The sequence below is a fragment of the Ptychodera flava genome, chromosome 3 (assembly GCF_041260155.1).
Source record: "Ptychodera flava strain L36383 chromosome 3, AS_Pfla_20210202, whole genome shotgun sequence".
In the NCBI taxonomy this organism is placed as follows: Eukaryota; Metazoa; Hemichordata; class Enteropneusta; family Ptychoderidae; genus Ptychodera; species Ptychodera flava.
This window is the reverse complement of record NC_091930.1, coordinates 6,771,288-6,786,183: the sequence shown is the minus strand read 5'-3', so window position 1 is coordinate 6,786,183 and position 14,896 is coordinate 6,771,288.

The following is a 14,896-nucleotide window of genomic DNA, read 5'->3' as shown; positions in this document are numbered from 1 at the left end:
CCCCGTCACTCTCTCCCTTGTCTTCCCGCGTCCAGCATCGTAATTCAGGAGCCATGGACGTTTCGAAGATAGGGTAAAAGGAAAATTTCATAAGCTTTACAAAAAAAATCAACGGAATAAATTTAATCATAGACCCTCGAAAATGTGAATTAATGTAAAGTTACAAGCCAATTGAGGTGTTAAGTCGTTTGACATTTTAATAGACCGTTATTGCGCGGTCTGTGACGTCGAGCTCTTCCGATCTGCACACCCTGTAACCTCCATAAATGTATTTAATCTCCACAAATGTAGCTTACCAACCATAGTGGCAATTTGGTGCGTCCATGAAAAAAGACATATAGCCGCAAAAGTATGTCACAAGTGAAATAGAAGCGCCATTGTGCGGCTCCGCGAAAAAATACTTATTTACGACGACGTCAAACGGAGAAAAATAGCGTGGGATTATACATTTATCAGATGAACAGTCCTCTTACTTTTTGTTTTGGTGTGGATGGATCAAAATTATTTCTGAGGATTGCGAAAACATTGTGGCGATCTGGGATTTATTTCCCGGGATTACTTTGATTTATGAGTAAAACGGCCCATAAACGTTCCGTTCGATGGCACGTGACCCACTGTTACCCAGACTACCCGGCCAAAACGCTGCCGCGGAGGTCTCTGCCGGTGTCAGTTCGTCACTCCTGATCTCGGTTATCAATGCTTACGTCTTACGGACTGTCATGTTTACAGTGACACATATCTCGCACGTAGATACTTTCAAAGTTTTGTCACTTGATTGAAACTAGTTAACTCTGTTACGTTATCCGGAGTCGACTTAATTCAATAATACATCCACGGGCTGCACTGCAGATTTCAGGCACAGTCGCCTGCGAAAACACTGTGATATGTATTGGAAACAGTGGCCGATATACAACGATTCACAATCGACTGTGTGTTCAGGCTACAAGCTGGCGACAGATGTCTGCACTGCAGCTATGCGCTTTAGGTTCAATTCCGATCGAGAACTTTCGGATTTTTTTTTTGTGATGAAGGACAATTTATCTTTGTTTGTCGAATGACTTGATGTTTTGTGCCTTCTATGTCGCTTTCCCGAAGATCATACGGTACTTATTTATTCAGTTTCACTTACATTCTATGAGGTGTAGCTTTCGGGCTTATCACCAGGTATGACGTTCACATTGAGCCGTACCGACTGGAGCCGCGACGTTCCTGAGCTATTAAAACGATCCCAGGGAATAGACCGTCAGCAACCCATTCGATTATTCGGAATAGCTAAAACTTTAGCGACTCGACTTCCATGCTTGCATGTCTTAATTTATCCTATCATATTTTATTGCCACGAGAACGGCGTGTGTACTACGGTAGTTTGTAATATTGACGCGTTTTGTAATAACATATGCAAAATGTAATAGGGGTATCAGCATTTTGTAATAACGTTTGCTGTATTTTGTAATAAAACAGTCACTCTACGCGTTTTATAACAAGGATATTGGCATTTTATCATCATAATTCGCACTTTGTAATAACAGTTACTGCATTTTCTAGTGATTGTTAAAACTTTTCCCTGTTTCAAGGCATAAACATATATTTTGTCGACGGACTTTTTAGTTGTATTACAATTCTGTGTTAAAATTCTGTGTTTACACGGTAATCGAAATTAAAGAAAAAAGGGTTGCCCCCTGACTTCCATTTCAAATTTGGAAGACTTAATTTTAGATAGCTATCAATCTGTATTCTCACTAACGGATCATCCGAGGCAAGTAACTTCTAGATTTTGACTGGTTTATTGTCATATATTTGAAACTTAAGATTCATTGGTCTACACATAGCATTACCATAGTATTCAAATTATCCCAGTGGCGATCAATTATGGTTTACAAATAAAGATACATAACAGAAATAATTTTCAGCTACACGTAGTGGAACACTTAGCGGTGACCTTATTTTCTTCGGGTTTGTGCTGCGGCATTTTGTAATACTGACGTGTTTTGTAATAACTTACGCAAAATGTAATAAGGGGTATCAGCATTTTGTAATAACTGACGCATTTTGTAATAACGTCTGCAGTATTTTGTAATAAACCAGTCTACGCGTTTTGTAACAAGGGTATCAGCATTTTGTAATAAAAAAATTGTCTACGCAAAATGTAACAAGGGTATCAGCATTTTGTAATAATTCGCACTTTGTAATAACAGTTAACGCATTTTGTAATAATTTTAAAAAACTTTCCCCAGTTTTAAAGCATTAACAGATATTTTATTGACTTTGGAATGGTATTACAAAGTGTGTGTTTACTCGTTAAGTAAGTACAAAAATTGATCGCTCCCTGACTTCCATTTCAAATTAGAAAGACTTAATTTTAGATAGCTGTCAATCAGTATTTTTACCAACTGATCACATGAGGCAGGTAACTACTAGATTTTGACTAGTTTATTATTATATATTTGAGAGAATAATTGGTATACACAGTCAGTTGATTTATTAAATAGAGGATAACGACATTATTTCTGATGTATTGCAGACAACCAGCAATCAACAGGTAGATACACAGATAAAATAAAATATAATAACATAAAATAAATTATTATACATCTGCCTTCGCAAACAATACAATCGAGCTTCCTTAAAAACGGGCACGTAACGGGCACGCATTGAATGGCTCCATACTGAAACTCCATACTGTACTTTGAAAATAACTTCTGATAAAAGAAACAGAAGTAAATGTATTACGACTGTTTGAAGGTGAAAAATATTATAAGGTAATAACGAAAGTTCACCAAGACCGCACTGTACAAATATGGCACGACATCGCTGCTCGGCTGGTACATCGAATGTTGGATGAGCGCGCGATGTAAACAAAGATGGCGCTGACCCTTAAGGATGTACGATCGGAAAAAGTAAAAGTAATGTCAATTTTTTTAAATGGGGATTTTTGAATACCTACATATGTGAATAGTCTAAAACTGGGAAAAAAGATGGGGTGACCGCGCTTGTTTTTTTACAAAATGACATTAAAAATTCACGGTTTTTCACAAAATCACTAAAAATCAATAAAACAGGTCATCATTTTCATATTAATATCAAGATTGCATTTTAACGTTTACACTGTTAAAGAATAAAGAAATTATAAACCTAAGCTACTTTGAAGATTTAACTTACATTAAAATTGAGCTAAAAAGTCACGATATTTATTTTTTAACCAAAATTGCAACAAATATGCCCAAAATTTTAGGAATGGGAGAGGGTAATTTATTAATTATTGATAGTTTCTACTAATGTCAATTTTCTCAAACTTTGCTAAATAATAGCTCTTTTGTGAATTTTTCAAAACCACATTTTGTTTAGTAGGTCCCGCGAGCTCGATTTTTCACAATTTTGCAAAATCTAACTAGGATTTACAGGTTCTGGCGATAAACCATGCTCTCCCGGGTTCGTTGCGCGAGGGCGCTCTTCAAATGCAGCTGACCTGCAGTGGCTACCTGCAGTGGCCTTGTCCAGGCATCGTCATGATTCAAGCCTACCTATAAACACAGTCCGTGTGCTATAAACTTAAGTGAGAGGAAAATGACAGAACGAAGCAAAGACTTTTAGGTTCTTCTACTTTTAGAGTCTATATATTAATACAGCATACAAAAAATCGCGTAATATTTATTGCCGTGACGCTTATCGGTGGGGATTAGGTTGACTTCCCTGCAGCCTGCAGGCAAAGTAGGCTATAAAGTTGTCACACACTACGTGGAGCCAGGAGCCGAGGCCGTGAACTTGGCGTTTCTCCAATACACGATGACAATCGTAAAGGCAAGCCCGCAACTGACACAAGTGTCAAGATTTTCGGCTAGTTCACTCAAATCGACAATGCGACGGCCATTCTTCCATTCTCCGGTAGGTCTACTAGTGACACTAACCACGACCTGCTCTTGTAATAGCGTTTCAGACGTCACACTTCTGACTTACGCTGCACAGGCTACGGTCATGTTGCATTTTTTTTATCTCTTTGCTGAATTCTCGTACCTTCCAGCGTGTTTTGAGGGCACGCTGAACATTTTCTCGGCGCGATTTTCCTTTACCTGCAGACGACATTTTGTACAACGCAAAAACGTTCGGAACGTCACTATGCGCGCGTGGTTACTATGGATACATTTCTGCGCGGAAATCGGCGCAGTACGCTTATATTTTTCCGATCGTACATCCTTAACCCGCTCGCAGTTAAGAGGGCGATGCAGAATATGCCCCTAAAGTATATGGAATAATGCATCGGAAACGACGGGTGCATATATTCTTGATAAAAAAGGAGATGTATGATAATAATTATTACGAAAATACCGCAAAGTATACGTAAGCACCCAGACATTAGTGCATTGCATCGCCCGACGCGCTAACGCGCGCTAATGACTACATGTATGTGTCTTTATACATTCTTTGCGTTATTTTCGTAATAACCTTAACTATACTGAAGTAATCTAACGTAAACAAAACTAAAACTAAACTAAACGAAACTAAAATAGTCAGAATAATCTGATGTTTTAGTGATTTGACTTGTTTAGCTACTAAAGCGGAAGTATATCTGACCTGTTGAGTATGTATGTATGTATGTATGTATGTATGTATGTATGTATGTATGTATGTATGTATGTATGTATGTATGTATTTATCTATGTATCTATGTATGTATCTATGTATGCCTGCATCTATGTTGGTAGGGAGGGGGAAGGGAAGAAGGGAGGAAAGAGTGCCTGAGTCTATCTATTTATCTAAGTATCTATCTATCTGTCTGTCTGTCTGTCTGTCTGTCTGTCTGTCTGTCTGTCTGTCTGTCCATCTATCTTTCTATGGCTGTTATTTAATGATAATGGCAGATATTTGGCAGGTATAACCAGTAGGATAGCGAATAAAATGTAGCTTAATAATGGTATTGCAGGGCAGCTTATCCTAGCTCGTTGGCTACACAAATTTTACCAATGGGCGATAGCGTAGATTTAAAGGAGGAACACAACAGGAAAGAAATAGATCTGAGAAAACAAAACCATGGCTCAGTAGATATGAATTGTCACCTTTTACATACAAGGAAAAGTGGCTGGTCTGTCGATAGAGCTTTATTTTGTCCTTGTCTATGGGATGATTAAAATAAATTATCATTCAGTATTTTAATTGACTGCTTCACGTCAGTGTTTATCAGTATATTTTGATAAATATCAGCTGTCAGTATTGACATATTAACGTGCCCCTCCTATCTTATTACCGTAAATTATCGACAATCAACTTTAGAGAAACACATATCATACGTATAGAAGTTGCTTAGAATACTGCAACCTTTCGTACATTTATTTTCCACTTTAACCCTTTGCACCCCAAGGCCCTGGGCTGGAGTTGACATTTGGAAGTACCATGTTGCATGACGTCTGACTTCTTAAATTAGCAAAGACTGTCCCCCATACCATTATATCTTTAGAATCACCATAAAACACTTTGTCCCAAAAATATGCAAATTATGGTCACGTGACCTCATTAAGTATTCAAAATGGCCGCCAATATATAAAATATTGTACTTTTTAACATATTTCTTTATTTTCATGGGAATTCCTCATTAATTCATAATTTTTCATCACCAAACCTGTTTTCTATCACGTCAGCATGGACTGAAATGAAATTGTGACAAAATTTTGAAAAAAAGCACTGATATTTTGTATCATTTTGACCTGCTAAGTATAATGTAAACAAAGGCTCTGTATAAGTGTTAAATCTGTCAAAGCATAATGTAACATAACATCCAGCACCTAATATTATGAAATATTTTCCACAGTAAGTATGTATATTTTGAATGAAAATGACACACTTGTCCCAAAATATGTTAATACTGGTCATGTGACCTAATTAGGTATTCAAAATGGCCGCAAACAATATAAATTTATCATTATCTTTACATGTTTTCCAGTTTTCCAGTAAAAGATAATCGATATTTTATCATATCCCAATGCTAAATCACATTTTTTAGTCCCATTACCATGGACTTTGATGTAAACTTTATACATTATGATAAACTTTACACAGATTTGATAAACCTTACACAGATTTTCTTGTCTTCACTCATAAGTCAAGAATTACACACAGCGCCCTTGAATAGGGGTCAGACAGGTCAAGGTATCCTATTTTATATCTTCTGACTATTGAATTTATCAAACTTTGTCCACAATTACAAGATATGTTTTGAATTGTAGTATTACAATTGCCCCAAAATATGCAAATACTGGTCACATGACCTCATTAAATATTCAGAATGGCCACCAGTATTCTAAATTTACAATGATTTTCACATATTGCTTCTCTTTCTGACGACATTCTAAAGAATTTATCACTTCCTATTTCTCAATTATGTCTAAATGTATATTAGATTCTGTTGTCTACAACTGATGGTTCCAGGAAAATGTTTGTAACATAATTTTATGAACTCAATAAAAGCTTCGTTCAAATCACAGTGTACACTAACATTACAATCATTTTGCAAAATTCAGAATTTGATTATTCGAGGTTTGCAAACTTCATCCGATATACATGCAAAAACATAAGAATACACAATTTTATTGTAACCAAAAAAACAATATTTATTGTTTATCTTTAGTAAAAAAAGTAAAAATAATGTAGCAACGCCCAAAAAATCAGACCAAAACCCTCAAATGTCACAAGGGAACCATTTCTTGATAAGGTGGGTTTTGTGGCATGTACATCATTAGTATAATAAAATTAGGTCTTAGAACACAACACTGTCAATGTTGATGATGTCGCTGTCTTTTATCATATTCTGAGCTCTGCATGATCATCTCCAAGCCTTTCTCTTTCCATCCACCAACAGTAACATTGAAGAGAAAAAATGCAGAACGGTCTGCAGTATATTGTCTTTTCAATGTACAGTACTGTATGTAAAACCTACTAAAACTTTCTCGGTTTGTTTTCTCGATTATAAATCGCATACAATAAATCTCATTCTGTCTTCAATTGCATTTTGACTATCAACTCAGACCCCCTTTATATGGCGTTATTATGATAACCTAGCCTCGGTAGTGAGATATAATATCGACATCATTATATGCTATTACATTTTTACGTATTCAGAAACCACAAAGCATTTTGAAACACATACAATATCAGCGGATGTTTATAATTATTACAAAATGCGTTAACTTATGTTACAAAACGCGTTTTATTACAAAACGCTGATACCCTTATTACAAATCGCGTAAACAATATTTTATTACAAAATGCTGATACCCTTATTACAAAATGCGTAGACCATTTTATTACAAAATGCTGATACCCTTATTACATTTTGCGTAAGTTGTTACAAAATGCGTCGTATTACAAAATGCCGCAGTACAGGGTTGAAAAGTGCTTCAGCCAAAGGACATGTAGTGCCAGCTGTCTCATATTTGGTTTCACAAAAATTAAAACCGACTTAATATGTGACTGAACAACCCTGGGTACGGGTGACACTGATTTGGTAGATGTACGTGGTCACTTATTCTGAGCTGTTCGTAACAGTGTTGGAGGTCGAATCGTTGTGGGCAATAATTTTTACTAACAATTACATTGTGTGTAGACTACTGGGATTCTTAAACTCTGACCCCCTTATACCTAGCACTGCTGGTGATACATACATACATACATACATACATACATACATACATACATACATACATACATACATACATGCATACATACATACATACATACATAATACATACATACATACATACATACATACATACATACATACATACATACATACATACATACATACATACATACATACATACATACATACACAGACAGACAGACAGACAGACAGACAGACAGACATTTTAATTAGAGCGAACATACTCGCGGGCACGGGGTTGTTGGAGCTTAAATGAATGTTAAAGTGTGTAGTGCAACGTCTTAACATGAATGCTATATTCTCCATTAATGTGTAGTTATAATTATCAAAATAAAATGAACGACAATTATTGTAGAAAAAGTCAAACATAAATGTACCTCTACCCGACCCAACATGTAAAACTCTTATTGACCAACTAACTGTCAAAAATATTTATGATAAAGTTACATCCGGCTCTGATCATTTGTTTGCCAACACCATGACTATAGTACGAGTAATGTTTCATCACTGTATTCTCACTGCACTCGGTTCCGTTTTCACGTCAATATTACCTGCGCAGAAACGAACAACACAAAGATGCTATCGCACAATATATCTTAGATATAGCACCAAACTTCATCAGAGTGATTGAAATCGGTACCAAATCTGATAGAGATAAGAAAGAAACGAACGTTATTACAAAATGCGTCGGTTACTACAAAATGCTGACTCCGCAAGGAAACGTCGCATCAGCAATCTCAAATATCCTCAGTAAATACATCTCTTAACGACAGAGCGAAAGATAGCAATATCAAATAGTTGACAGGGTGGGACCGTGACTTCACCTTATAATTAGAGTAATTGCATATGCTTCAAAATGCTGATGTATAAGGTGGACAGCTTTTAATCTAAATATTCATTTGCTTTGAGTAAGATATGCCAAACAACATGAAACAACGGACCTATTGCTTTGGTTTCACAATATAACCCAAGTAATAATCCACACCCTGAAACGGTTTACCGTAACACTTTTACTTGTTCATGACATATGGGCACTAGCGATAATGCATGCTCGGTATTAAACTGAAGTAATTTGTCAAGATCGAGTTGTATACCCTATGATAGTGAAGTTTATTGATATTATATCACAATGTTAATTTGAAGTTCTTGTGTGCAACGTCAAAAATAATTTTCCTAGCTGCAGGCTCGTTTCTGGTCCAACTGTTCTATAACGCGAATATAGTATTGCTTTCAATCTAACACATGTCGATCAATCGGATCACATATTTTTAGCAATAATAAACTCGTGTCACATTACATGGTATAAGCGCAAATTTATGACTATTTTAAAATAATAAGATTAATTTTCACAACAACGTAAAAGGTAAATTATAGTGAGATAATAATGAAAATTACAATTTGATATTTGATAGAGTAACGAGCCATCTCTCTAAGCCCTGGCCTTGCCAATTTAAACTGCAGCTTCAGTATCCGGTTTAATTCTTAGATAGTTACGCGACAACACTTTGCCGGGTGATAACTTGAGGTGAGAACTACTTGTTCAACACTCCGACTGGAAGGGTAAACACCAGCTGCCGTTCGCTATTGTAATGTTTATAACAGTCTACCTACAGCGCTTAGGATTTTATGATACTATTAAATTAAATGTACTTTAAATATATAATTAAATGTACTTTAAATACTTTAAAATATGGATGCTCACCATCAAAAACTTTGTTATCTGAAATTTGATTAATACAGGTGTACCCTGAACAGAAGATTTATATTGATTGGTGTGCTTGGCTCGGCACACATATTATTTGCGGGAAAAAGATGGTACGCGAGTTGTACACTAGAAGCAAGTTTTTAACGGACAGAATTACGGCAAATCCTACTGTTTTTAAGGTCGTAATTAATAATTGCAGCTAATGCTACATCTGTCATTTTCGTCCGTGGCTAGTAATCCACACCCTGAAACGGTATACCGTAACACTTTTACTTGTTCATGACATATGGGCACTAGCGATAATGCATGCTCGGTATTAAACTGAAGTAATTTGTCAAGATCGAGTTGTATACCCTATGATAGTGAAGTTTATTGATATTATATCACAATGTTAATTTGAAGTTCTTGTGTGCAACGTCAAAAATAATTTTCCTAGCTGCAGGCTCGTTTCTGGTCCAACTGTTCTATAACGCGAATATAGTATTGCTTTCAATCTAACACATGTCGATCAATCGGATCACATATTTTTTACCAAGAATAAACTCGTGTCACATTACATGGTATAAGCGCAAATTTATGACTAGTTTAAAATAATAAGATAATTTTCACCACAACGTAAAAGGTAAATTACAGTGAGATAATAATGAAAATTACAATTTGATATTTGATAGAGTAATGAGCCATCTCTCTAAGCCTGGACCTCGCCAATTTAAACTGCAGCTTCAGTATCTGGTTTAATCCTTAGATAGCTACGCGAAAACACTTTGCCGGGTGATAACTTGAGGTGAGAACTACTTGTTCAATACACCGACTGGAAGGGTAAACACCAGCTGCCGTTCGCTATTGTAATGTTTATAACAGTCTACCTACAGCGCTTAGGATTTTATGATACTATTAAATTAAACGCACTTTAAAATCAAGACAGTAAAATATGGATGCTCACCATCAAAAACTTTGTTATCTGAAATTTAATTAATACAGGTGTACCCTGAACAGAAGATTTATATTGATTGGTGTGCTTGGCTCGGCACACATATTATTTGCGGGAAAAAGATGGTACGCGAGTTGTACACTAGAAGCAAGTTTTTAACGGACAGAATTACGGCAAATCCTACTGTTTTTAAGGTCGTAATTAATAATTGCAGCTAATGCTACATCTGTCATTTTCGTCCGTGGCTAGCAGAAAATATTATTGAGATCTTTTAATGATGATCGAAGAGAATAATATGACGATGCAACGAATAGTACAAAATCTAGATGACGGACTAGGGGGTGTACTAAAATATGATAAAAACCCTAGGTATGAAAACGCTAACACGTGATCGTCACGGTGACCTAGTCGTGTTCAATATACACAAGTATTGGATTAATTTTTATTTTCAGCGGTTTTGACTATGACGTCTTCACAAGTTTATTTCACGTATGAGAATTTTGAAACAAGGGAATTCTTGTTAAAAGTGAGGCGTTTAACATTTCACCTGTGGTTATTATTATGCACACAGTGACCGGCGTGAAAGAATTGCCACTCAGTTAAAAAATCCCTTCAGCTAGCTTACCATTAGCTCGGCCAACGAGGCTTTGCAGAAACCAACTCGATTTAAAAGCGACTCGGTCGAGACGAACCTTTCCTGGGTCGACCGTAACAAATAAGCCTGACACTACTAGTTCAAAAATTTCCATAATTAACTTCTCCTAAGCTTAACCTCTATTGGGTTTTGTCTTGCCATAATTCAATATAAGCGAGTGTATGTCAAGTTGTTGATTTACAGTCGAAAAGTTGACAATCTGATCATGAAACTTTATACAAGATGAAAATATTATACAGCGTTACACTTGTCCATGAGGGCTATAGCGTCCGTTTATTACCCTGGGGGCCTTGCGTTACCAGAAACACATCGCTCTTCCCCAAGGCCGTAAGCCGAGGGTTTTAATGTGCTTTGATATTATGCGCCAGAACAGTCCACGTGACAAGTTTACATGACGATTTTCGCCACAGCGATAACAGTTGTACCTATTTCGTACAAAATCATTCTTAGCATACCTTGCAACACCCTTGGTTGCACTTGAATTTTATCCGATGAACTGTTTAAGTTGCTACGCCGTTGGCATGGAGAATCTTGCTCATTACCCTCTGTTTTTTCAAAGCTGCATGTGACACAAGGGACCAGACACTTTTCCAAATTTGGACAAAAACTATTTCTCTAAGGAAATAGCCTTTCAAATTTACCGTCTGACATCACTTTTGTCCATTCTGTGGGTACTAGATGTATATGTTTTCCAATCGCGTGACGCATTAATATCGTTTATGTACGATTTGTGCACATTTCGACAGCCAGCCTGTGTTAATGTGTAAAAATGTTACCTTTTTCATTGATATAAAATCCTTGATCTTTAATGGGAGGAGGGGGATAAAAAGACGTTGCCCAAGCCGGAATGATACAGAAATAAGAAACAGAAACTGTTCAGTATTTATATTTGTATTTTCCAATATATATAAAAGAAGCTTTATTACTAGGACACTCATAAATTGTTTTACAATCACATGATGTAAATAAATACCTGTGTATCCGCTTAAACCAATTCGAATGTTATTTTACTATTATGTTTAAGTCGGCTAATAAAACACATTCAGTGGAGGCGATAAAAAGACGCGTTATCACCCACACGACAACGCATTGCCTCTCAAGTCCGACGTCTCGTGCGTGAATTTTGGCTCATTCTTCATTAGTCGTCGCTATTCCAATTCACTGGACCGGGTTTGTATGAAGGTAGGTCTATAAGTAGCGTAATAGCGTATGGTTTAAAGCTTCAACTTGGTTATGCGGGAGTTGAAGCTCAACTGTTGACGATAGTCTGTTTTCGGAGTACATTCATCCCTCACCGGCAACGATAAACGTTCGGAAGGTATCGATTCGTCGAAAGGGCGGGATTGTGACTTCCCCTTTGAATAATTGCATATACTTTAAAAATGCTGATAAATAAGATAGACAACTTTTTATCTCAATAAATATTTACTTTGAGTAAGATACATGTAACAACAGACCTATTGTCATGTTTTTTGGGTTAATCGAAGTAATCAAATACATCTTTGGGCGGTTTACCATGAGATTTTTACTGGTTGACGACATATAGGCACCATCGATAGCGGATGTATAATACGAATGGAGTTGAATATCCGTTGCCAGTGAATTTTATATTTATTTTACATTATTATTAATTTAAGTGCTTGCGTGGAACGTCAAATGAACTTTTTGCAAGCTGCTGACTCGTGTCTGGTCAAAAACCATGCTATATAACTTTGTTATTAAGTCTTGATCAATCAGATCTCATTTTTTGCGCCTTTAATATACTCGTATGATATTATAAGGTTATTCACAAAATACCGGGTTTTAAGTCGGAGTTTATCGTGCAGCGAATGTGTAGTCCTCGACGCTACGCGTCTCGGACAATACCGACAATAACTTTATTATTATACTCCTTTTAAGTCCAACTTTACAAGATAATAGCAAAAAATGAAAGCGTTTTTGGGATGCCCATCGCGCACTGCACTGAGCGATCGCAAGCTGACTAGGAAGGCGTTCAGCGCGTCCGCTGAGCGCGCATAAACGAAATTTGAACCCGCGCAGCGCAGTGCACGTGGTAGAAATTGTAGGCCAGCAGCGTAATTTCACTCAAATTTACAGGTTTTGGATTGACGATTATTAACTTTGTGAAGTACTGAATGTTTACAGGTATATTTTTTTAAATTCAAAATCATCTCTCCTTTTTCTTCTCGTTGACGTCAAGTTGTTTTGAGGTCAAAGGTCAAATAGCGTTTAATAATACATAAGTCATTGTATCTCGTGTCGGAGTTATTGGACTGCGCGTCCCCTAATACCGCACTTACTGTACGACGAAACTCCATAGGTTACAGACGCAAGTGTATAACATTACATGGTATAAAAAAGTGTATGATCAGTCAAAAATAATCAGATCAGTTTTCTATACAAGGTAATGAGGTAGTTTACAATCAGATAATCATTAAAAATAACCTTTGGTGTTTGACAGTTTAATGTGCTATCTCTCTAACCCTGGGCCATGCAAATTTAATCGAACACCTGCTACTGCAGGTTTAGGATTCGGTATAATACTCAAATCGCTATGCGACAACACTTTGATAACGTAAGGTGAGGGCTGCTTGTTCAGTACACTGAAAAGAAGGGTAAACACCAGCTGCCCTTCAGTATTGTAATGTTAATAACAGTCTACCAACAGAGCTCAGTATTTTATGATACCATATGTACTTTCAAGTCAAGACAGGAAAATGTGGATGTTCACCATCAAAACTTTTTTAAATCTAAACTTTGATTAATGCAGATGTACCTTGAACAGATCAATTGTATTGATTGTTGTGCTTGACTTGGCCCTCATATTGTGTGCGGGAATAAGGTGGTACGCTACTTCTGCACTTGAAGCAAGTTTTCCACAGACAATGTTGCTTCAAATCCTGCTGATAGTCGTAGTTGATAATTGCACCTCATGCGACATCAGTCGTTTTCGTCCGCGGTTAGCAGAAAATAGTTTTGAGATCTTTGAATAATGATTGACATAGAATAATTGGATGATGATGATGATGATCCGAAAATATGATAAAAACTGTTGTCATTGCAAAGTTAAGACATGATAGTGTCTTAATCATATTCCTTGTATACGAGGATATAAGAGTATGTAGAGACCAACTCTGCTTTAACACGACTCGGTCGAGACAAACCTTCCTTGAGTCGACCGTAACAAATTAAGATTGACGACTCAAAACTGCCCATAATTAGCTTGTCCTAAAGCTTAGGCCGAATTCAGTTTTGTCGTGCTATAGTCAACATAAGCGAGAGTATTTAAATTCACTGATTTACGACACACTGTGTACTGTCGTTTCATCTGGTCTTGCAGTCAATCAAAAGTTAACAATCTGATAATGAAACTTCATATAAGGTGACAATATTAAATACCTATCACCTGAATATGAGGGCTATAGCGCCCGTTTACTACCCCAAGGGACCGCGCGTTACCAGAAACACATCGCTATTCCCTATTATAAACTATTATATACGTGTCTCTCGATTATCATTGATAAAGCTGGTAGTATTGAAATAGGCCCGTAACTACTAATGACATACTTAGGTCAGCCCCTGTGCATTGAAAAAAAAAAACAACAACAAAAAACACAAAAGGCAAGAGGAAGGAACGGGGAATTTGAACATCTGTTTCATGTTTGTCCTTGAATCCTCAACTGCATAAGATTCACATACTAGATTGATGGAAATCTGTCGAGGTGTCTTTGCATTTGCTATAGTATTTCAAACTGATCAAAATCCTCAATCTTTTTATGATATTTTCCCAGCTAATGACTATTACCTACTGATCGTGTCATATCGTTTGTCAGATAGAACCTTGCAGACACGCTGTAAGTCAGATTTCGTGCTCTCCATATGACCTAGTACTCTCTCCCTGACAAATCGCGGGTTAACACAACTATGTTTACAGTACAACATTTTGTTGTAACGACC